Here is a 26,327-nt window from a genome sequence, read left to right on the forward strand (position 1 = left end):
TTCTTTTTACGAAGGTGTGAAACTTCACAATGGGCGTGGCGCGTGGCACCGACAGAATGAAACAAGAAAACAAACTTCGTAAAAGTAGCTCTGGTCTTATGACTGCAAAGACAGTTGCAGCAAGTACGGCGATTAATGTTGCAGAGATTTTCACCCCAAGAAAAAAGAAATACAAGACTGGTAAGGTTGCGAAAAAGAAGACAAGGTAAGCAGGTAAAAGTTCCCCCCTACCTGAAGTCACAGCGTGTAATTGGGCGACCATAGTGCCTCTTTTGTTAAATTGTGCGGGAGAATCTTATAATGGAGATCCGACGCTCCCGTTTACATCTCACTTATCAGAGGTGAAATTTTCTCGTAAGATATTCGTCCATTTCTAATAACTTGTGCCTTCACTTTGCATACCGTCGTCCGGTGTTCTTCCTCTCTTAACGCGTATCTTTTTCCAGTCTCTCTCTCTCTCTCTCTCTCTCTCTCCCGCTCTCCTTGCGTTAGTGCATTCGTCGAACTTACAATATGAAAAATTTGCTATAATTCAAGGTGCCTTCAGGAAGCACCGGCGCCCATACGGTACATTACGATGCTTCAGGACGTGCTCTCTTCATTTGCAATCTTTAACTGAAAGGTAATGAATTAAAAAAGAGACAGCAATTGATAAACCGTGTTTAAACCACGTCCTCTGTTACTAATATACTTGCTTATTTTTCTGTTTGGTAGCCAAGAATAAGTAAAGTCTTCAGTTTTTCTGTATGGCACCTTATGCGTAGGAAGCCGTCCAAACATATATCGTCCCAACTCAGCTCAACCGAGGCATAATCATCAAATATGCGCCCTTGCTATAATGCCTCTTTTATTGAACTAATAATTGTCTTGCGGTATAAAGTGTTTGCCTACCTGTACAACGCCAATAACATTGCTCCAGTGGCAGGATTCTTCATTTCTTATGTTCCTAATATTAAAAACATTGAGGCGTGCTGTTTTTCTTTTTTTTTTCATGGGAGTGCTACTTAGACTCTAAGGGCGACACTGAAATTTAAAAAAAATGCAGCTGGCCCTTGGGGCCGACACTTCTTGAGATGGCACGGCATTAATGCATTTGGTGTAGCGTGTCAAACTATGCACAGGAGGCGAATGTCACGTCCTGCGAGCACGCGAGGGCCCATTGTAACAGATATTTGACGGCGCGTATGAATGCTGCTCAATTTCAGCACGAAGACACAAATTAAGGATATATCAGACTTGGAATCACTACGCTGCAAATATCGAGAAGACACGAAAGGCAGAGCGATTAAACGACGCCCTCGCGGAGGAGGGGCTGCCGCCAGACCCGAGCACCTTTTTCTAAAAACCCATGCCCACGTCTTCTCTCAGGTTGCCCTTTTTACACGTGCATATTATAAGTTGCCCTTTCGCCTCGTTCCTTTCGCCGGCTGAAACGACATCGCATTTGCATGTCAAAGAGCATTAAGGCGTCCAGACTTTGAAGAGAAAATTATCGGCCGCCTTCTAGAATCATTCTCGTTCGTTGTGAATGCGGCAGCTGGACCATTAAGTGAACACTTCATTTTAAAAAATCGCAGTTACGCCGCAACGCGAAGCACCGATTGCGGTAGCAAATTAATATATAGCTGTACGAAGTAAGGATAGTAGTATTATTGGCCGTTCAAAGTTGTAAACATTCGCTTACTAACTAAATTAACAATCATAGAATGTGTAAGCTTGACTCAACGTAGACGCAGAAAGAAACAGACACACAGAGACAACGCCGTCTTTGTGTGTCTGCTTCTTTCTACGTCTTTGTTCAGTCGTGCTTACACATTCCATTATGGATTAAAACCAACTAGCCCGCCTACGTGTTTGAACTAAATTAACCAGCACGATGTCAAGCACGCACATGTAAATATGAACACATTTCGCTCGATGAGCGCGGAAACTTGCTTTCAAACTTCTGGAGTGAGGAATCACGGCAGCAGCTTGCGAATTGACGTTCATGCTTCTCTCGCTTCAAAGCGAACGAAACGTCGAAAGCGCAGCCCTAACGAAGCTACTGGCACTATGCGCACTGGGCAAACATCGCGGATCGCTTTGAACATGAGGCCCGCGCGGGCGCGCACTTTGGTCACGTCGCAGATCGCTTTCAAGACCCACAAGCGCTGGCAACGCGTCCCTACGGCGTCCGCCAAAGGCGTCTACTACAGCGTCCGTGATTCGCGAAGCCAACGCCGCAGTAGACGCCGCGGTTGTCTCCACTCTGTACAGTGCGGCAGGCGCTGTACATCGAGGCACCCTAGCAGCCGCTGGATAAGAACGCTCCTCCTTTCTCGCCTGACCCCCCCCGCCCGGGCTCGCCCGCGACCGGAGAAGGCATGCACCCGGCCGCGTTCCTCACTCGCGCACGCGAGATTGAACTACGTTCGCCGACTCACCCTCGCGCGCTTTCATTTATACGGAACGTCACGGCGATGGTGACGGCGACAGCAGAAATGCGCCTAGAGTGTCCGTATAATCGCTATCGCAATAAAAAAAAATGGCTGTGGCTTAGCTAAGGTTAAGCCCAGGATGCGAAGCATACTAGCCTTTATTTTAGTTGTTGAACCACTGTTTAGCCTGGTGAACTGCTGTTTCTTGGCTATATTTGCTTCGGCTAGACGAAGAAACAACTCATGCGTTACTCTGCTTCGCCTTCAAGAGTGGAACGCGACAGTGTTCCCGTCGACCCGCCAAGGGGTGTAAGACAATGGGCTACGGCGCAGCGACTACGCGCCCCGCATTGGACGCGGTGAGCGTCGAGCAACACAGCGTTCGGCGCGGCAACGAAATGTGCGCCTGAGCAAGCGACGCACGCCTGAGCCTTAGAAACAGCTCGTTTCTAAGGCAACACCGCATTCACTAGAGGCGCTTTTGTACCGCTTTGAAGCATCCTACTCGTGGCTCAGTGGTAGCGTCTCCGTCTCACACTCCGGAGACCCTGGTTCGATTCCCACCCAGCCCATCTTGCAAGAGTTGAGCCAAAGCCACCTAGAAACAAGCGCAGCTGCTTATATACCGCCGCGACGCCGCGAGCGACGCCGCGAGTTGGAGCCCCGTTTCTCCTCTGTCGTGACGTCACGGTGTCACGTGGTATTGAAGGCGACACAACCGCGCCTGAGGAGCTGGATTGAGCTCTAGTAATATGCTTCGCATAAAAGAACTGGTGATGTCTGCCAGCTCGACCATCAGCACCGTGATGGGCACCTTCTTGTTTTGTCCGTAATGGCGTTTATGTTGAAGCATAGCATACCCAGAAGCTAGCGCGATCTCTAATGGACTAAATATTTGATTTGTACGCGTGTCGTTTTTCTTTTTTATCAGATAACTTGCAGGCTTCCTGCAGAAAGTCCTGGTCATATACTTGGCTCCCGTTGCTGATTTGTACCTTTTAATTATTTATCAGTGCATAACAGGATGCTGAATTTGCATGCGTCCCTCGCTAAACAGTACTATGTCTAGAGTAGTATTCACCATACGTTACAAGTTTGTACTTTCTTCGTTGTGCGTGGCTTCTGATCTGCTTTACTCTGCATTGAATTGTTGAACGCACCGCTCTTTGTATCATCAAGCAGAGGACGAGTGAAAAGAAAAAAATCAGGCGTTACGCATCCTTTGGGGATTAGGATCAACGCTAAGGCGGTTCGCATTTTATGGAATTTCATTATGGGAAATGTATTATTAGGGCGAATAGTATTCTTTGGATACTTCACGCCATTTTCTGCAACTGATTGTTCATCTGTGTCTCTAACTGCTCTTTCGCCTACTCGGGTCACGAGCAGTGCATGGTCGAATAGATGGCGCATTGGTCAGCTGTGCTGAAGGTACATGGTTGGAAACGAACCGTTGGACCAATTTGGATGATTGAGTATGTAGCACTGTGTAGCTATGTACAGCTGTTCAACGAATATTTGACACCGACGTGGATCCCTGGACATGCGACGCTATATGCGGCACTAGCTATGCACCGGTCTTAAATGAACCTCTTTGACGCCGACTAGGAACACTGGGTACTTTCCACTCGGTCTGTCAGCCGTTTGATACCAACTTGCGTCACTGAGTATGTGCCACTAGGTGTATGCCGCTCTTCAATGAGCCTCTCTGACGCCAACATGGGTAGCTTGGTATCTGCTACTGGCCATGTACTACTCTTTGTTGAAGTTGAAGTTTATTGAATACTTAGTGCAGGTACAGAAGTATAGATATTGTTACGTGTAGCTGTAGCCTAATGCTATATACATTTATTCAGCGGAAGCTAACGGAAATGCTACTATGGCGACGCTATATCAAGCGGGTCCACGTCGTCTTCCTCTTCGTCAGTGCAGCCACACTGTGGTGGCTGTTTCGTAGCATCACCCCCGGCAGTAGAAGCACCGTCCCGGTGCTTAATCTACACATCCGCGGTGAAAGGTGTGTGGTATGGCTTTAGTCTTGCCACGTGAACAATGTCACTTGTAGCCGACGATCACGCTGAGGGGTCGGCGGGGACGACTTCATACGTGACATCGGTCAGTTGTCGCACCACACGGTATGGGCCAGTGTAGCGCGACAGCAGCTTTTCAGAAAGGCCCACCCGTCGAATGGGTGACCAGAGAAGCACCAGAGAACCCGTAGTAAAGTGCACGTCGCGATGGTGGAAATCATAGAGGCGTCTCTGATGCTTCTGTGAGGCCTCGAGACGGGTGCGGGCGAGCTGGCGCGCGTGGTCGGCGTGTGCGATCGTGTCGTGGGCGTATTCAGTGGCTGAACGTGTGGCCGAGGGCAACAAAGTGTCTAAGGGCAACGCGGGCTCTCGGCCATATAGGAGGTAGAATGGTGAATAGCCGGCGGTGTCGTGACGCGATGAATTATACGCGAACGTCACATATGGTAAGTGAAGATCCCAGTCGTGGTGGTCGGTCGCAACGTACTTCGAAAGCATGTCGGTTATGGTCCGGTTGAGGCGCTCCGTGAGGCCGTTGGTCTGCGGGTGGTAGGACGTGCTGAACTTGTGCTTTGACGAGCAGGAGCGGAGGATGTCCTCGACGACTGCCGTCAGAAAGCTGCGGCCACGGTCAGTGAGTAATTGGCGCGGAGCACCGTGCACTAAAATGATGTCATAGAGCAGAAAGTCAGCAACGTCAGTAGCACAACTTGTCGGAAGGGCTCTGGTGATTGCGTACCGCGTAGCATAATCAGTAGTGACGGCGACCCATTTATTTCCGGAGCCCGAAAGAGGAAACGGTCCAAGCAGATCTAGACCACGGAAAAAGGGTTCCGGTGGGATGTCGATGGGCTGGAGACATCCAGGTGGAGGTGTGGAGGGCTTCTTCCGGCGCTGACAAGGCTCACAAGCTGCAACGTAGCGCCGCACGGAGCGGGCGAGACCCGGCCAAAAGAATCGACGTCGTACACGGTCGTATGTGCGCGAGACGCCCAAGTGTTCAGCCAAGGGAGCGTCGTGAAGTTGTTGGAGGACAGTCGAACGCAGGTGCGATGGAATTACGAGCAGAAGGTCAAGGCCGTGCGGGTCGAGATTGCGGCGGTATAATGTCGCCTCCTTAAGGAGAAACATCCGGAGAGAGGCGTCGCCAGGCGTTGACTCCAGATGGTCGATGAGGGCTCGTAATGAGGGGTCGCGGCGTTGCTCGTTGCCGATTTCAAGCAACTGGGACACAGAGAAAACACAAGCGATGGCGTCCGCATCAGCCAGTTCATCGACGGGGTAGCGGGACAAACAATCGGCATCCTGGTGCAAGCGTCCCGTCTTATATACCACGGAGAAGGTATATTCTTGCAGGCGCAATGCCCAGTGAGCGAGTCGTCCCGTGGGGTCCTTAAGCGAGGATAGCCAGCAGAGCGCGTGATGATCAGTGATGACACAGAAGGGGCGTCCGTACAAGTATGGACGAAACTTCGCAACAGCCCACACAAGAGTGAGGCACTCGCGCTCTGTGATTGAATAATTGCGCTCGGCGGGGGATAGAAGTCGGCTGGCATAGGCTATAACACGATCATATCCACGCTGGCGTTGTGCTAACACTGCTCCTATGCCGTGACCACTGGCATCAGTTCGAACTTCCGTTGAGGCAGATGGGTCAAAGTGGGCCAAAATTGGAGGCGTGGTAAGGAGAGTAGTGAGCTGCAAAAAAGATGCGGCATGGTCAGGTCCCCAAGAAAATGGGGTGTCTTTCTTCAAGAGGTCGGTAAGGGGGTGTGCGATGGTCGCAAAATCCTTCACAAAGCGTCGGAAATAAGAGCACAGCCCTACGAAACTGCGAACGTGCTTGGTAGACTTCGGAACAGGAAAGTTCGTAACGGCGCGAATTTCGTCCGGATCAGGTCTCACGCCTCGGGCGTCCACGAGGTGTCCAAGGACGGTGATTTGGCGGCGAGCGAAATGACATTTTGACGAGTTCAGCTGGAGACCGGCACGGCGGAACACGTCAAGAATCGCTGAAAGACGGTCTAGATGCGTGTCAAAAGTGGGCGAATAAACGATGACGTCGTCCAGATAGCACAAACAGGTGGACCACTTGAACCCCTGAAGCAAAGAGTCCATCATTCGTTCGAAGGTGGCGGGCGCGTTACAGAGACCGAAAGGCATCACCTTGAACTGATAAAGGCCGTCAGGGGTAACAAATGCAGTCTTCTCTAGGTCCATGTCATCGACGGATATCTGCCAGTAGCCGGACCGTAAGTCGATAGAAGAAAAATAGGTGGCACCGTACAGGCAGTCTAGAGCGTCATCAATACGTGGCAAAGGGTACACGTCCTTTTTTGTGATTTTATTGAGGTGGCGATAATCTACACAAAAACGCCACGTTCCATCCTTCTTTTTGACAAGTACGACGGGAGAAGCCCAGGGACTACAGGAAGGCTCGATAATGTCCTTTACAAGCATCTTTTTGACTACCTGTTGGATAACAGCTCGTTCGGACGCAGAAACACGATATGGACGGCGGTGAATAGGGTTGGCATCGCCAGTGTTTATGCGATGGCTCACGACGGACGTTTGACCTAAGGGTCGATTGTCAAAGTCAAAAATGTCGCGATAGCCTTCAAGAACGCGGCAAAGAGCTTCAGCTTGAGCAGGTGTAAGGTCAGAGGAAACCATCTTCTCCATCTCGACGTCAGTACCGTGCGGTGACGTCACGGTATGGGCTGAGCTGTGACGATCTTCCACTGTGAAAGGCTCGATTTCATGATCCTGCAAAGCGATAATTATAGCCAATGAAATCCCCTGAGGCAGAACTTGCGCGGTTAGCACGAAATTGACAAGGGGAAGGCAGGTGCGGTTGCCAGTAATTCTCAGCACAGTGTGCGGCACGGTAACACCATGTGTAAGTATAACTGCCGCAATTGGTGCGACCACGTAGTTACCGTCAGGTACAGCTGGTGAGGACAACAAGTCGACGTGCGTCACAGAGTGAGGCGGTAGGCGAATAAAATCCATGCAGCTCAAACGGCTTGGAGGCGGGTCCACAGGGTCGGCAAGGAGAGGCAAGTCAAGGCGAAGTGAGCCGGCCGAACAGTCAATGAGGGCAGAATGATTGGCAAGGAAATCCAGACCGAGAATGAGTTCGTGAGGGCAATGCTCGATGACGGTGAACAGAACGACGGTGTGTCTTTCAGCAATGGTGAGTCGGGCAGAGCACATGCCAACAATAGCGACAGTCCCTCCGTCGGCGACTTGTACAAATCGGTTCGAGGCAGGCGTCAGAACTTTCTTGAGCCGACGGCGAAGAGCAGCACTCATAATGGACACATGCACCCCGGTATCAATCAACGCGCACACAGGAACATTGTCGACGAGAACGTCCAAAAGATTCTTGTTCGTCGGTAAGGTGAAGCGAGGATTTTCAGCCAATGTCGTCTTTGCAGCTTCACCTCCAGAAGCTGCACTGTCTAGTTTTCCGGTCGGGGCTGCGGCGAGTAGGTCGGAGAAGGAGCACGGCGTGACGGGGGCGAACGAGATTGACGACGGGAGGGAGAAGGTGAGCGGGAGTAGCGGGGTCGTGTCAAAGGTGTCGCAGGGTCAGATGATGGAGCGGGCATAGAAGGGGCGAAGGAAAAGGACGTGCTAGAGGGGCGAGGGTGGTAATCAGGAGAATAGCGTATCGGAGAAGTCCAGCGGCTGCGGCAATGGCGAGCGACATGTCCAATGCGTCGGCAATTAAAACAGATCGGCCTGTCGTCCACGGTTCGCCATTCGGAGGGGTTGCGCTGGCCGTAAGAGGAGTAAGACGAACGCGGTGGGGACGTGCGTGGAGAAGGAGGTTCCGAGCGTATGGAACGTATGGATTGCCGGCCGACGTTGGACAACTCTTGACGGACGACGGCCTGGATCAAGGAGATTGTCACCGGAGAATGATCAGGTGACGTGAATGAAGGGGCCGCCGGTTGTGCCGCTTCGACCTCACGACGAATGATACGGGTCAAGTTATCACATCGTGACGGTTGGTGGAAGAGGTTGTCACAGGATGATGTAGCAGCTGTGTTGGGAAGACACGTGATGTGCTGGTACACCCGGCGGCTTTTAGCATGCTCGAGACGGCGGCACTCCTTGAGGATCGCATCGATACTGGTGACGTTTGTAAACACCAGTAAATTGAAGGCGTCGTCAGCAATGCCTTTGAGGACGTGATTAACCTTATCGTCCTCAGACATGGTCGGGTCAGCCTTGGCACAAAGGGCCAAGACGTCGAGAATGTACGACACGTAGGACTCGGTCGACGTCTGGACAAGTGTGGCAAGGGCTTTTTTGGCACTGACTTGGCGCCCGAACGGATTGCCAAAGAGGTCGCGGAGCTTCTCTTTGAAGAGATCCCAGCTCGAGATCTCCTCTTCGTGAGTCTGGAACCATGCAAGTGGAGCTCCGTCGAGGTAGAAAAGAACGTTCGCGAGCATAATAGTTGGATCCCACCTGTGACTGGTACTGACACGTTCGTATAAGCGGAGCCAGTCGTCAACATCAGGACTGCCGACTCCGTCGAAAACACCAGGATACCGAGGGGGGGAGACGGCGACGTAGGTCGGGGCTGCAGGCGGAGACGGTGGCGTAGATGAAGTGCCGCCAGCCGGAGCCGACGTTGCAGTATTGCCGTTGCGACCGCTGCGAAGCTCCATGACGGGTACGGGGAACGTCCACCTCCACCAAATTAATGTTACGTGTAGCTGTAGCCTAATGCTATATACATTTATTCAGAGGAAGCTAACGGAAGGCCACTATGGCGATGCTATATCAAGCGGGTCCACGTAGTCTTCCTCTTCGTCAGTGCAGCCACACTGTGGTGGCTGTTTCGTAGCAATATTTCTTACAGAAAACGGTCCCATAGTGCAAACACTGTAGGGGGACCTTGTATAGTGTAAAAAAAAATACTACTTAACAGCAAAAAAAAAAAGAAGAAGCAGCGGAATATAAAAATACAATAATGCAGATACATATTTAGACAAAACAATCATACAGTGGAAAATATAAAATGATAGGGTTTATGGCATAAGTTGAAGTAGGAAACGCCGCAAACAATATTCGAAGCAACAGAGTTGAAGTTGTGTTTAAAAGACATATTCAATAAACGGTGCTGTACTTTAACCACGAAATTGCGAAGCTGATGTTTGAACGACGATATAGAATATTCACACTTAATGTTATAACGCAAGAAATTCCAAAGTTTGATTAAAACAAATGCTACTCTTTGAGAACCATAGTTAGTTCGTACCTTGGGGAGTATAAAATTGCAATTGGAGGGAAAGCGCGTAAAATTTGAATGAGTAAAGTGTTGGATAAGAAAAAAAATTTAGAAAGCTTTTGTCTTTAACTGCTTGATAAGCAAATGTGCAGACTTTAAATTTGATTAGATTGTCAATATTCAGTATGTGTATGTTTTGGTACAGATCAGTAACATGTGTACGTCGGTTGCTCCACGTTAGAATGCGAGTACCCTGATTCTGTACATGTTGGAGGGAAGAACGGTGTCAATGATACGTTGGACCCAGGTCGTAATACAATAATTTACAGGACTGTCAATTAACGCATAATATAAAGTGATAAAAGTAGTTAAGTAAGATCCAGCTTTGAGTAATACCCTAATACGATAAAAAATTTTCCGCTGCAGTTCATTAATATGCAAATTAAATTTCAAGCGAGAATCAAGCTTGATACCAATGAAGGAACAATGATATGATAGATGAATAGGATGTTTGTTTATAAAGAGGGGCATAACTTGTGCGTTATTTATTGACCTGCAATAAAAAAATTAAGAACTTACTTTCGGAGGGATTTATCAAAAGCTTATTTTTATAACAACATGCACTAACATTAGTAAGTTCTGCATTAAAGGTTGTTGTAAGGTTGATTGTAGAATTACTCGAACATAAGAGAGTCGTGTCATCGGCATATAACATGCGTTCTGATAATGTAGTTAGACACCATGGAAGGTCAATAATGTATAGTAGAAATAGACGCGGGCCTCGAATTGAGCCTTGCTGGACGCCGATGTTAATTATTTCTTTTGTGGAATAGATGCCGGAGATGGATATTAATGGTTCACGATCAGATAAGTAACTACGGAAAAGATTAAGAGAGTTGCCACAAATGCACTAATATGCAAGTTTAGAAAACAGAAGGTCATTGTTAAGTGTATCAAAAGCTCTAGTAAAATCTAAAAAAAAACCGAACCAACGAAGTTACCCTTGTCAACTTCTAGTTTACATGTTTCTGTAAAGTAAATGAGAACTAGGCTAGCCGAATATCCTTGTCTAAATCCAAATTGCTTCGCATGAAATACGGTAAATTTCGTTAGGTAGTTAGACGGGCGAACATGAATTAGTTGATCGATTATTTTGCTAGAAAAGGGGAGAATGGATATTTGCCTGTAATTAGGAATTAAGCACTTGCCACTTTTTTTAAATACCGAAATAACCTTACTCATCTTTAACTCTCGGGGAAGTACACCAGTTTCAAAAATTTGATTGATTATGTAAGTCAGAACATACGCAATGTCATCAGCAATCATTTTCACATGGTTAGCAGAAATATTATCGATACCTGTGCTAGAGGACTTCACGCTAGTAACTGTTATACCCGTGTCACACGGGCGTTTGGAAGGCCTTCCAACCGATAGTCAGTTGACTCAAAGGTCAAGTTTGAGCTGCTACACGGGCTGTTTCGAAGGCCGCCGAGTCAACAGACTATCGAGTCAACGGAGCACCTTACAACTCTATCGAAATCTCGATGGCCTTTGAGCAACGGTAACGGAAACAGCGCAAACGTGCGCTCTCGTTCACAGAGTGCTCGTACTCACGGTTAGAAAGAACAAATCAAACCAAAATGCTCTAAAATACTATATATGAGTGTTAATAATTATTCAATAAAGTATTTTTGCCACTTGATATGTGCGAACTGCACGTACTCTCGACAACAGCGACGTGCAGCGACGCAAACGTTGCCGCAGTTTCGCTGCTCAGAAACTTAAAAACTAAACATATATGTATGGCAATGTATAAAGAATTTTTTTAAATGTATAAACAAACATGAAAGAAATTATAGTGCTTTTAAGTAGTTTTAATGTTGTTTAACTTATCGTGACATGAAAACGAAAATAAAGATCCGCAGCGCAACACAATTTTGCGAGAGACACCTGAACCACTCAGCGGCCTTTCAAAAGTGCCGTGTAGCAGCGTGACAACTCCTTTGAGTCGATAGAGTTGTGGCGTTTCGAAGGCCGTCGACTGGAAGGCCTTCCAAATGTGCCCGTGTGACACAGGTATTATTCTTACTTTCTCTGGAGTAGCAGGAAAAAGGACAACCGAGTGACCACAATGATTAAGTTCGTTATGCGTACTGGATAAGACAAGTAAAGTACGGGAGAGGAGAAGTAGTCGCTAAATGTGTTAGCGATATCTAATGGGTTAGATATTACTGATCCTTCATGATGAATGTAGGCTATAGGCGGAATAATGGTTTTATTGAGAAACGAATTGATCAAGCGCCATTGTTCTTTTTTTAATGTCTAATCGATTACAATTAATTTCGTTTTGATAATAGCGCTTTTTGGCATCCTTCATTAGAGCATTCAGTATGTTGCAATACTGTTTCTAACGATCAAGATTGCTTTTTGGTTTTCTTTTATATAAGTTAACTTATGCAGGCTATTAAGTAATCCTCCTGTCAACTACAGGTTTCTGCTGGAAGAATAACGTTTATGGCACTGTACACATATTGTCGATGAAGATATGCAATTCGATATCATAGAAATGAAAGCGGTGCACGCGGATTCAGCATAATTCATTGAAGTGGGACAAGACCAATCAGAATTAGGTATCATTTCTATAAATTTGTCGCTATCAAACTTATTCCTAACAAAGTTTACACCCGCCGTGGTTGCTCTGTGGCTATGGTGTTCGGCTGCTGAGCACGGGATCAAATCCCGGCCACGGCGGCCGCATTTCGATAGGGGCGATATGCGAAAACACCCGTGTACTTAGATATAGGTGCACGTTAAGGAACCCCAGGTGGTCAAAATTTCCGGAGTCCTCCACTACGGCGTGCCTCATAATCAGAAAGTGGTTTTGGCACGTCAAACCCCATAATTTAATTTTTAATTTTTTTGACAAAGTTTACGCTATTAATGCGAGGACTGTTCTCAAAACAAAGTGCAACTGGGAAATGCTCTGTAATATTGCTTTGAAAAATGAATGCTACAAAGAAAAAAAAGATGGTTCCTTAAATTTCTACGATACTCAGCGGAACTGAAGTCGCGCCACGCGCCATGTGCAGTCCTTATGGTGGCACCGCTGGATGTCGCAGCCTTTGCAGTGGGAAGTGCGAGAGGCATCAGTGCCCGGCTGCATATACGTGTAGGAGTAGACAGACAGCCAGACAGACAGACGGACGGACGGACGGACGGACGGACGGACGGACGGACGGACGGACGGACGGACGGACGGACGGACGGACGGACGGACGAACGGACGGACGGACGGACGGACGAACGGACGGACGGACGGACGAACGGACGGACGGACGGATGGACGGTGCTGTTCACCAATGACAGCACTAAGCCACTTAGAGGGTAATTACCCGCACAGAAAAAAATTGTGCGGGTAATTTTATTATTTTTTATTTACAGTGGTAGGTGTTATAAGCAAAATCCCCTAATCGTTTCGATGTCTGTCGGCCAACGTCGCAGGCATCCCAAAGCGCTATGCGTGTTTGAAACAAATACACGAACACACGAACGCAGTGGCGAGATGCAAAAGGCAGGCTAGGAAAGACTAGGATGAAGAGGCGGCGCCTCCACTTCTCCACAACCGGGAGCTACTACCTCGAAAAACGAAGATAACTTGGACCGGAGTCGTAACTGACTAAAGCTTTCCTCTCGAAAGCAAGTTGCTCGAGCGCATCGGCGAATGTTCACTCTAACCAACACCGAGCGATACAGTGCATGGATTTACCTTGGACGCCTGTCCCCCTTTAGGTACAATAAAATTATATAGTTACAAGTACGCAAACAGATTAGTTTCGCGCAGTAAGTATAACAGTAAAGGGCAGTATGGTTCATGAATCTATTGCACTAGGCCTGGAAGGCGTGCTGGGTGATGCCCTGTTGCACGGATGTAGCGAAGTTGGGCTTTTTTGTATCGTCTCACTGCGCATATTATTGTGTTAGCTATACGCATCACAGCTTCGAGACTAGCTATTTGAATCACTGCTTCATCCTCCGAGGCAATCCGACGAAGAGGGTTAGTTGATTGTGGAGCACTGCTACTATACATTCGCGCTCAGTATTTCGCAGGAACAATTATTGCACAAAGAAACAAATTGACCGCAAACTAACAACTACAGCTGTAGCGTGGTAATAGGTGGACAAAAACAATCCGCAGAAAGTTCTTACGGGAAAAAACTATATGTGCGTACTGCCGATGAATACGAACTTGGTGGCACAGACCACGGGGACCACGGCAGAACGCGCATAAAAACTAGCAAGCAACAAGACTACCGAATACATAAAGTTACTTTTTATAATAGCAAAAAAGAAAAGGGAGGGGGGGGGGGGGGGGGTAGTGTGTCGTTCTTCCAACTTCGTTGTAAGCGAAGCCAGAAATCGCATTTGAGCAAGACCCACCGTCTTCGACATGACCTGTGGTCGCTTCCTTTTATGTGATTTGTTTGCTCGTCTGTTTGTCTGTTTGTTCGTTCCGCCAGTGCTTATTGTTTTGCTTCTTTATCTTTGTAATGCATTCTCTCGCAAGGATGTGAAATTCCAAAATAGTTCCTTTTTAGTTGGCTCTCACTCATTTATGAGCTCGCTATGCAGCTCATTAAAAACAGAAGGAAAAATAAAATAAATATAAACTAAATTGAAATTCATAATTTAAGCGTAGGATTTAGCAGTCTCCTGTCAGAACGTCCTGATATTCCAGTTAATCGGACAGGATGTTCCCTTTTTTTTCTTTTCCAACGTCGTGTCTAGAATTTTTCCTATTTAGGACAAGTCTGTTTCTGTACATCTGTAGCCTGTAAGTTCTTGACAGTTATCTGTCAGTGTAGATCTGCTGCTCTCAAAAGGGAATATTATTTACAAACCTTCGATTCCAGAATAAAAATAGGAAGCGATAAAAACTAAACCGAAAGAAAGTTTAATTAAGGTGGAGACAACGACTGTGGTTTTAACATAAAATGCTCGAGGTATGACAGGCACCACAGAACACTATTTAACTCAAAATCATCTTTTCCCTGTTCTAACTTCGTACAGCGTCCTACCTTGAAGCTGGGCGCAATTTAAGGAGCTCCGACAACGATATTGAGGAAGTGGAGGAAGAACCGCGTCCGGAACGACCCGGTTACCCGTGCTACCGAAGCGTCGTGTCTTGGCGGTTTAATTATAAAATTTCTCCCAGAGTCTCAACTACCTCGATAACGTCGAGCGTCGGCAGAAGTAAAGAAAACAGCCTTTATAACTTTATGGGATTACCTTAAGTAGCTGAACTTTATTTCTTTTTGATGACTTCTTTTTCTTTTAGCCCATGTGAATTTCTGCCCACATCCTATGCTCCCCCCTCCCTAAAGAGAGAGAGAGAGAGAAAACACATTACCTTTGGCCGGTATTCAGTTTTCTTTTACTTATTTATTTTTGAGCCTCGTGTTCACTCGCAGCGGTGTTCCTGTCTCAACCTTCTTCGTTGACGTAGCTTTTTGGTAACAGTTAATCTTTAATTAGAACACAGCGAAAATTAAATTCCTTTATGCTTCCGTTCCCGTTTATCTTTCCGCGTTACTCATATTACAGCTCCGAGCAGCGCACTTCAGCAACGTAGGCACCTGTATTTACTTTTCATGACATTGCAAATTAGTATTTGCGCTATCTATCTATTAAGCTACCTAGCATCTTCATTTCAGACTTGCTACGTGTTCTTTTGATGTTCAGAGCCTGCCTTCACGCTCTTTGCTTGGGGTGTTCATGCTTTCTTGCGTACTGAAGTGTGGTCAATTCCCCCTAGTGGCTACGTGCCGTATTGAATAATTCGGACAGAATTCTTCTACGATGATTATCCAAGTGAGCGAATAGCCTAAAGGCGTCACGTATCAGTGGCGCGCTGCAGCCGGCCTCCTTTCTCACGCTTCCCTCTCGACACGCTACTCCTTCTGTCGACGAGCATACACAGTGGCCTAAGTTGGCGTCAAGGAGGCTCATTGAAGCGCGGCAAATACTCAATGCCACAAACCCAGTGGCGCTCCACATTTGAGAACGGTGCACATTTTAGACTGAACTATCTTCTCAATCGGGCCACATTTTTGGTGGCAGAGATACGTAGATAGCCAGATAGCTGAGAATACAATTGGTCTCACAATGACAAGAATGAAATTCGCCTGCGCAGGCAACAACAACAGCAACGTTATCTATAGATGAAGCTATTCCTCTTCTGTTTTAGTCGGTGTCTGCCGATAACAAAAATTTGATTGATGATTTGACGGAGTTTTATGGCCTAAAGTAACAATCCCAAGGGTTTTAGTGTGATGGCATTACGCAGCTCAAAACTAGACCTCTGGCGATGCAGGGAGGTCCTCGGTCAAGCAACTGGTAAGGTTGAAGGAGCAGCGCAGCGATGTGACGTCAAGACTGCAGGAGCTCCGGCAGTTTCGCGTATGTGGGGATGCTGCGCGGGTGTGCACCACATTGTATAAAGGTGGTTGTAATTAGCGATAACTGTGCTCCGCATAAGTATAATGAGTTGGAAAGCGACAGCTGTGGTAGGTATGTATAGCATTTAAGAGCAAGAAACAAGAAGCAGTCGGTGTACCGTTTTGTTTGAGTTGGCCATATGCGATGTTGAAGACGCGTATACTGGAGCAGAAGATCCTAATGTCATATTAAATGCCAGATGACCATGATTCAGCAGACATTATGCGGATACAAAGAGGTAATCAATGACTGATAGGATCTCAATATATTATCGCGGTACAGGTCAGTCGAGCTAGAAATAAAAGCCCGCCAGTATATTTTTCTTCTTTTTTTTTTCATAACTTATTATCGGCCATGTGCGTAGGAAGCTTGTGCAACACTTTCTAATAGGTTCTTTCCTGAATCTGGTAATCAGCCTTGTAGTAATTTTAGCGCAGACATTGTAATCATAAAATTTAGGCCAGTCAACACTGGAAGCATGTCGATTAAGTAGGAATCATCAGAGCAGCGCCACGATTATACTTCACATATTTTAAGTCTTCCAGCATTTTTGTTTCTTTCTAATATTTTGTCGCTCTTAATTCCTTTTAACGTACTTGCAAAAGCTCGCTCTTTGGCGTCCGTTTCTGCGACCAGCTTTACATCGTATAATAGACCACCAGCGCAACCGCCGTTAAAGACCTGTGATTTAAATTGATTCCTTGCGCGTAATGCGATCACCAATCTGTCTAACAGAAAGGCGCCGCGTCACTCTTTTTCCTGGAATCGTTGCCATCTGTCTGCAAGGCATGGTGGATAGTCCAAGTTTCCCTCTGTCACGCTTTGTTAAGCCACTCTGAGTGATCATCACACTTGTTCATAAGTGCTACGGGAGTCCTTTCGGCGAAAAGGTCCAGTCTATTTTGGTCCCTGCAGCTCTCGTCCTCTCCTGACATTCCTAAGTCCTCGTTTCCTTAGAATAGCTTGACATTGGGCCTAGTTCCCTGGACGTTTCACCCTTGTTGCCTCTAGTTATTCTCTCCGTTGCCCAGCTCTAGGCCACAGACTAGCTCAGCTTGCAGTAGCGCGCAAATGACCGCTCCCGGGAAACGTTGTTTAAGCGAGGAGGAAATGCAATACAGAGGGAGAGGAAAGAAGAGGAGGGCGTCAAATAAAGGCCAACACTGCAGATATGAAGCGGTGTGGCTGGCTGGAGTCGCCCATCCTTGGCCGGTAGCATGGCCGGCGATCAAACAGTGGGTCAACTGACCGGTCTCCCGTTACGAATCGTCCACTGTGCTTAATGAGATAGCAACCTGATCGAACCGGTCGAGCGGCGGTGAATGGCTGACAGCCAGGCGCGCGTTCGCAGCGGACGAAAGGTGATGCGGCGCTGAGTGCGCCCCCCCCCCTTTTTTTTTTCAGGGAAGTCGTCTCTGGCAAGCGCGAATTTTATTTCTCTACTTATTAGACAATATTTTGCGTGGATTTAAACGAGCAGGATGAATAGTCAGTGGCACATTATAAGGCATGCAGTGTTGGTGTACTTCACTTCTCTGCAAGGAGGTGTTCAGTCTGTTATATCGGTCCCTTTCGTAGACCTATGGATATCTGAAAAAATAGGAAGAAAAAGAATCCGACAGAACCAAAGGTGTTTTGACACTTTGTAAGCGTTCATTAGCATAATAAGTTGTACAGCGACACGTGCGCGCACTCAGAGAATGACGTCAAGGACAGCATAAAGGAAATTACTTGTAGTTGTTGACCAAATTAAAGAAATGATAAACAAGTGGAAGTGAAAGTGGTATAAAGAACAACTGGCAGCAGGTGTAACACTAACCCACGTCTACGCATTTCCATTTCCGTTTTTTCATTTTCATTTGTTTTTAATTACTTTAATTCAATTTATAACTACAAGTAACTTCTTCTATGCTGCCCACAGTGTCATTGTGTATTGGTTTCTTACAATATGACTAATAAAAATAAGACCTTCGGTTTCATTTCTTCTCATTCATTAAATAGCGATGGTCTCGAATCCGGCTACATTAATGTTTTCGGGTAGCATGTGTGGGTTCACGTAGACGTGACGTTCACGTAGACGTGAAGAAAGAAAGAAAGAAAGAAAGAAAGAAAGAAAGAAAGAAAGAAAGAAAGAAAGAAAGAAAGGAAGAAAGAAAGAGGTTTGAGTAGCTATACTTTCCTGCAACTATCTGAAGTAACATAACCATGAGGCAGTTTCTGAAGGAAAAATAAAAGGAAATATAACTAGGCTTCCATACTGTTTCAGTGTTATGCATCTTTCTCGCAATCTTATTTTGCTACCTTAATTTTTCCTGTTCATTCATTGCCTTCCTATCAGTACACATTTTCCCATCCTATGTCCGTTGTTATTTTGCTTAAGCGATGTACTTGCTCGGTTCCTGCATGTAAAGGACAGGAAAATTGTTTCTTTTTTTTTATTGAAATGAAAATAAAAGAACGAGACGTAGTCCCCTTATAATGGTGACGGCTACTCCTTTTCTCATAGCAGAAACAACGATATAAAAAACAATATGTTGGAAAATGAAAAAAAAAATGACTTCATAGGGTGAGAAAGCAACAGCACAGTCCTATACGCCTATGAACATCACAGTGTAAAAGTCAAATGCAAGTTGCTCCACAATGAGTTCATAAACAATCACAAACACACACAAAAGGCCATGATGTAGACTTCGATGAGCATATAAACAGATGAGGAATTACAGTGTTAAAATAATTCACGCACAACAACAAAAAATGTATAACGCGTAATGTACAAGCACTAATAATCACGCACAACAAAAGATGTATAACACGTAATGTACAAGCACTAATAATTACAAATAACAGAAGAATGTTTTAGTGACATCGTGTGATTATTCAATGCAATACCTAGTATTTGTTGAGGATGCCTGTGTCTTCATAAAAATGTTCAATTGCGTTCAATGCTGTTCGCTGTGCTATTTTCGATGGCCATGGGCCCAGCAATATTGCGAGTGAGAAAGGCCGTTGAGGATCGATGGAGTGTAGCTCTTGTTCTAGCTGCTGTCTTTGTATCTCGTGTATGGGTCATTCAAGGAGTAGATGGCGAACGTCCTCATCGTCGTGGCCACAGGAGCAAGCCGCAGAATGTGCCCGTTTGATGCGATGCAGGCAATGTTTGGTGTATGCTGTCCCAAGGCGCAGTCGGTGAATTAGTGTCTTGGTGCTTTTAGAAAGTTGTACATCCAGCTGGTATTCGAGGTGAGGGTCTACTTCGTAAAGTGTTGATTCCTTAGTGTTTTCATTAAACCATGTTGACATACACAAGTCTTTCTTTAGTACTCTCAATATCCGTTTTGTGTCCATTGGTGATAAAGGGATGAGTTCAATTTCTGCTTCTTTATGGGTTGATTTTGCCAGTCAGTCCGCTAGTTCGTTGCCTGCTATACCAGCATGGCCCGGGACGCACTGTAATATCGCTTCATGTTTCCTTTCATTAGCCTGACTTAAACTCTTCAGTATTGCGTATGTTATTCGTGCGTGTGGTTGGCTGTCATCAATATTTTCAAGACATGCTAAAGCCGATAAGGAGTCCGTGCAAATTACCCACTTTGTTGGTGTCTCATATCTTTTGATAAAATGAGTGGCTTGGAGAATTTCCGCTAATTCCGCTATTGTTGGTGACGACGTGTGTCCTAGTCGACAAGCGTACTATACCTCTAAGGATGGTATAACATAAGCTGCAGTCGCACTTTCTTTGACTACGGAACCGTCCGTGTAGACGTGAATAGATTCCTGGTACTTGTCAAATAGGTGATGTAACGCTAATTGTTTTGCTGTTAATGTGGAAACGTCGCTTCTATATTTAAGGCCTTCGATTGACGTTTCTATTTTCGGAGCTTGCAGAAGCCATGGTGGGTAGCAGAGGTCGGAGTGCCAAGAAAATGATTGTGGGAGTCGTGATTTATGCACTTGAAACAAGGCGTGTATCTGCGCACCGGGACGGTTCTCTATCAGAGAGAGAAATGGGTGTGCAGAATGCTGAGTAGAAATTCTGAAGAGATGTCGGCATGTTTCCAGGCTCCGAATCACCGTGAAATGCGGTTCCCGCGCTTCTGCAATAGTGACGTGACTGGACGTAGCTTGCGGGACTCCTAGGCACACTCGTAAACTCCGAGCCTGTAATAGCTGCAGCCGATGGAGGGACGTCGCAGATAAATTGTGCAATATAGGGGCGGAGTAAGCAATTCTCTGACGCAAAAGTGCTAAGTGGACGTGAAGCAGGAATGCAGTTGTTCCACCCCACTTCGTGCCTGCGATTCTGCGGAGAACATATATAACACAACTAATTCGGTCCTCCAGGGCGGTTAAATGATGAGTCCATCGAAGCAGGTGGTCTAAAATAACGGCGAGAAAACGATGTTTCCGAACCAGCTCGATCACATGGCCATCTGATGAAAGACCAAAATTTCTAACCTTTTTTCTTGTGAAAGGCAGAACCGCTGATTTGGCTTAAGATAGCTTCATGCCCCGTTCTCTTAAATAATCACCTATTGCGTTCAAAGCTTCCTGCAACCGATGCTTGACAACTTCTAGAGACTTGTTCGATGTCCATATGCAGATGTCATCAGCATACATAGATATGTTTATGTCTGCTGGAAGTACTGCTGGTAAACCTGCTATTACTGCATTGAATAGAAGTGAATTTATTACACTTCCTTGCGGAACTCCTTTATTTATGGTGTATTCGTCGCTTTGGCCGTCATTTGTATTTATATATATCTTTCTGTCTCTCAGGAAGTTAGCAATCCATTTCAGGACTCGGCCATGCACTCCGAGAGTTGCAAGTCCAAGCAGACCGTGAAGGTGACTAACCGAGTCAAAGGCCTTCTTAATATCAATAAACACAGCAACAGCAATGTTCCCACAGCTAATCTCGTGGTCAACAAACGTTACCAAACCAAAGATGCAGTCCATTGTACATCTGCGTTTTCTGAAGCCAGCTATTTGATCTGGTAGACAACTGCTGGATTCTATCCACCATTGCAGTCTAATATCGATCATCTTTTCCATCACCTTTGAAACACAGCTCGTTAAACTAACAGGACGGAAGGAGTCAAGAGACAGTGGCGTTTTGCCAGATTTTAGCATTGGGACTACGTTGTCGATCCTCCAACTCATAGGAACATGTGCTTCCTCCCACATCTTGTTGAAGACGTGTAGGAGAGTGGACATGCCTGTTGGGCCAAGGTTTTTCAAGGTACAATAAGAGATGTTGTCAGGACCAGTCGCTGTTCTTTGGCGTGTCTTCGGGAGAGCGTGCTGCAGTTCTTTTAGAGAGAATAGAGTATCCAACTGGGTATGAGGTAAATTGCAAGCATTTTCAACCTGTTTCTGCAATGAAAAGATAGACTGATCTTGAATTGATACAGGATTTGCGAAATTTACTAGGGTTGCGCAGAACTTGTTTGCAATTTCGCGTTCAGATACGCCAAGAGCTGTAGCAAGGCTTTTGAAGGGACTACATTGTGATACCGGATGGCCTAGGACGTTTATTAATCTCCAAATTTTCGGCAAGGGAGTGAAGGGGGTAAGTGACGCACAGAACTCACGCCACCGTTGCTGTCCCGGTTAGATTTTCTGTGTGCAGCTTGACTTTCTTGATAATCTTCAAGCCGTACAGAACGACGAAACCGACGCTCTGCTCTCCGTCTAACGGCTCGGAGTCGTTCATAGTCTGCCTCGACACTGTTTTGTCCCTCCGGAACAGTTGTGTATCGCATAGCCTTAGAGTAATTTCTTAGTACCGGTGACATGAATGCGTCCAGCTCATTTACTTGGTTCGGTACCGCAGAATTATATTCTCGAAATAGTTGCCAATTAGTAAGTTTAGTTACTCTGGGAGATCTTGCCGAATGCATAAGGGGGTGCGCTATGAGAATTGGGTAGTCGTCACTACCCCGTGTCTCATAATCTGTGCACCATCTAATACCGCGCGTAAGGTCAGGGGAGGCTATAGTAATATCAAGACAACTAGCGTAATTGTAGCCTCTTAAAAAGATAATCGATCCATCGTTGAGCACAACAAGGCCGCATGAGTCTATAGCCTTTTCTAAAGACCTGCCTCTTGCATCAGTGTGGCTGGTCCTTGTATCCTTTGAAAGAAATGCATGGAAGTTAACTCAGTAATGCACGATGCCGGTTGCATGTAACCGCAAACAACGCAGCTTTTTAAACTGAACTCTACAGGCAACGAACTCAGGAACATCAGAGTCCGAGGAGAAGAAAAGACAGGAAGGTAGATCGCGTCTGACGCATAACATAGTTCGGCTAGGGTTCGGAGTTCGTGAAGATGAGTATATTACGTAGTTCGATAGACGGAAATTACGGTCTACACCGGCTTCGTTAAGACACACAATGGGGAACCCGTATTGCGAAACAAGCTTCCTGAAGTCTGCACTTCTAGATCGAATGCCATTTCCATTCCATTGAAATACGGTTGTGTTAGGAAACAGTTATCCATTTGGCGAGCCATTATGCTATGTTGTAAGCTACTTTTGTAGTACCAGTGGTTCTAAAGAAAGAACAGTGCTCACCTCTGGAAGGTTGTTTGCCATAGGAAATGCCCGCACAATTGCTTTCAACGCAACAAAGAGCATAGACACCACCATATGCTGCTGAGGTGGTTCCGCTCCACGTGAGACATGCGCAGGTGCTTTTCTTCTCAAAGGGATGAATGCCTGCTGAGACTCACGCTGGTGGTCGACAGCACTTGGCGACGTCTTTCCTTGGCTCTCTTTCCTTCTTGGTTTGCCGTTCATCTCCTGTAAACCACTAGCCACCATCGCATACGTTTTCTTGCGCTCTGCTGATTGTGACGGAGGAGCTGCTTTCACTGGGTTGACAGCATGCAAGTTCGGAGGAGGCGAGCCTTGCTTCGGGGTCCGACTGTGTAATATTTCTTGTCGCCTGAGTAATGAAGCCGTTGATGCTTGGGACATCTAGCGTATAAAGCTGTGTGGTCTCCGTTGCGGTTGGCGCACTTGGGTTGATTTCTAAAGGTGCAGGCTTTATAATCATGCGCTCGCGCACAGATCTTGCCTCGCAGTCGGCTATGGCAGGACTTAGCAACATGGCCAAATCGCTGGAAAATGTAGCACCGAGTTGCAGGTTCTAAATATTCCTCGACTGGATGACTCAGGAATCCAAGTAGGACGCGTGTTGGCAATGGTTTGTCAGGCAAGAATTGTAGGATGACGCTCCGAAGTGCATGTGGTTCCACTGTTCCATCTTCTCGCCGGAGCCAGCTGGTCTGCCTCTTAACGGAAATGACGCCGCTATCTTCTAGGTACTCAAGTGGTTGGTCTTCAGTGTATTGAATTGGAACATGTCTTATTTTTCCTAGATTTTTCGTGTACGATGGTGGCACGTATGGTTCCACTGCAAGGCCAGCAACATGAGTTAACTCAAGTAGTCTCGTAGAGGCAGCGAGAGAAGATACATTGACGGAAATGTTACCTTCCCTCGTTGCACGAAATGTTTGTACCTTCTGCGACGAGGTTTATTGTCGTTCACAACGTTGTGGAACGCTAGGTAAATCAAGGCACTGCATCGATTCGAGGCACTGGATAAAGGTCTTTTCTCGTTATCTAGTTTAGGCGTCTGTAGTCGACACAAAAGCGAATGGAGCCATCTTTTTTTCTCACCAATACGGCAGGTGAAGACCAAGGACTTCGAGAGGGACGGGTGACTCTGCGTTTGAGCATGTCGTCCACTTGCTCCGTAATGATTCGGCGCTCTTCGGCGGAGACACGATACGGGCGCATTCGCAAGGGGGAGTGCGAACCGGTTTTGATGGTGTGAGAAACACCGGTGGCACGGCCCAGTAACGTCTGGTGACAGTCGAAAGAAGATACAAACTTGCGAAGGAGAGCGACAAGTTGGCGGCGATGAGGTGGAGAAAGAGCAGGGTCGATGGCGTTGTCAAAACCCACTGAAGGTGATGAGCCGGAGCCCGAAGCGATGGCGTCAGCGTGACGGAGGGAGTCGGTAGGAAAATCGAGGTCGTCGACGTAGTCGACCGCCTGGAAGTATCCTACGGTCTCTCCACGCAGTAGGCTGATCGGGTACTGGTACTAGTTGGTGATCAGCATCACATTTCACCCAGATGTTACAGTAAGCACGGCAAACAGAAGAACAGTGCCCTTGCGTTGAGCAAACACATCGGACGGCATGAACACTACAGTGGCGTCAGATGCGGCATGAGACGACAAGACAACAGTCATCGACGACTCAGGAGGTATGGTTGTGTCGGCATCAACAGTGAGTTTGTCGGCACAGTGAGCAGAGCTGATCGGCAGTGATTCACATAGTGGTAAAAGCTACACTTCCGCACGCGAACAGACAATGACAGCATGATGACGTGACAGGAAATCCCAACCAACGATGAGGTCGTGAGAGCACGATGGTAGCACGAAACACTCGATTATGTGCAGAACGTCGTTGATGACGACACGGGCCGTGCATACAGCTGAAGGGTGAATTTGCTGCGCGCTGGCAGTGGCGAGAACCAGGCCAGAGCGAGCTGTAGTCATTTTTCGTAGCTTGCGGCAAAGGCTCTCGTGAATGACGGAAACAGCTGCTCCGGTATCGACTAGTGCGACTGCGGGTGCTCCTTCTACAATAACGCTAATAACATTTTGCGGCGAAGATTGAGTTCTTGAGAACGTCGATGTATATGCAGTTCTTGCCTCAGGAACTGCAGCAGTCACTTTCCCTCTTCAGTGGGAACTCGACGACGCAGGGGCGAAATTGAACTCCGACGAGGGCAAGGGTTGCGCCGAGTTTCCGACCGGCGATCAGTGTCGCGACGTCGTGGTGAAAATGCAGGTGTGGCGGCGTATTGTGGCGCGTAGCTGGGCGTGTCAAAGCTGCTACGCGCAGTTGGGGCGCGGCGGCGACAGAAGTGCGCCACATGGCCAGCAATGCCGCAGGCGAAGCAGATATGCCGGTTGTCGAGAGTGCGCCACGTCTCGGTGGGACGAAAAAACTGTGGTGACGGTCGGGCAACTGGAAATGAAGCCGGATGCACGGGCGATGAAAAGGAAGCTGTCGGCGCAGGTGGCCGTGCAACTACGGCTGCATAACTGAGCGGGAGCGACGTAGGGTGAGTGGCAAAATTGGTATGGGCCAGCGGCACACTCATAGGATTGGGTGGGGGGGGGTCGTAGGAGCTGCAGGAAGCGCTTCGGATATCTGAGTCCAGATGGCTTGCTGCAGCATTGGAGGCAAAGCTGCCGGAGGTGCGTCACTGGGAGGCAGCAGCGAGAGCTGCCTGGCCACCTCTTCACGAATAAAATCTCTAATATGCTGCGAGAGGGTCGAGTTGGTTATGTTGGTAGAAACCGCGATGCTCGAGACGTTTCCAACGTGCTGAATATTCTGGCGGGCGATGGAACGTTGGCGGCGCAGCTCGTCAGAACTCTAGCAGAGGTTAATGAGGACTGACACGCTAGTTGGGCTTTTGGCCAGACACATCTGGAATGCGCTGTCCTCGATGCCGTTGAGGATGTGTTTGATCTTGTCATCCTCTGACATGCTGGGATTTACCCGTTTGCACAAATCGAGAACATCCTCGATGTAGCTGGGGAATGTCTCTCCAGGCTGCTGTGCGCACTGGCGTAGACGCTGTTCAGCGGGTAGCTTACGCACAGCTGGGCGATCAAACACTTCCGCGAACAGAGTCTTTAACGCGGGCCAGCTGGTGAAGTCTGATTCGTTGTTGAAGAACCAAAGTTTGGCTACGTCGGCTAGGTAGAAAGGCACGTGGGTCAGCTTAGACTGGTCATCACATTTGTTATGGGCACTTACACGTTCGTACGACGACAGCCAGTCTTCCACGTCGTGTTCGGCGGTCCCTCTGAAAATGGGTGGGTCGCGTTGACGAGGGCCAGCGCAAATGACAGTGGCAGCCGGTGGTGCAGGCAATGAGGTGGCGGGATCAGGCATAGTGCAGGGCGATCTTTTTGGCAGGGTTCGAGCGCGGAGCTCCAGGACGAGGCGAAGGATCTCAGCAACCTCCACCAAATGCGACGAGGTCTATTGCCGTTCACAACGTTGTGGAACGCTAGGTAAATCAAGGCACTGGAAGGGCTGTCC

The 26,327-nt window shown here is 47.3% G+C and overlaps 1 protein-coding gene across 1 annotated transcript in view; it reads left to right on the forward strand.

Moving 5' to 3' along the window:
- LOC126536325 (cell adhesion molecule Dscam1-like) overlaps positions 1-26,327 on the forward strand; it is a 400,621-nt gene that overhangs the window by 16,003 nt on the left and 358,291 nt on the right. The gene's annotated exons all lie outside the window — the stretch shown is intronic.

The sequence above is a fragment of the Dermacentor andersoni genome, chromosome 4 (genome assembly GCF_023375885.2).
Source record: "Dermacentor andersoni chromosome 4, qqDerAnde1_hic_scaffold, whole genome shotgun sequence".
Lineage (NCBI taxonomy): Eukaryota > Metazoa > Arthropoda > Arachnida > Ixodida > Ixodidae > Dermacentor > Dermacentor andersoni.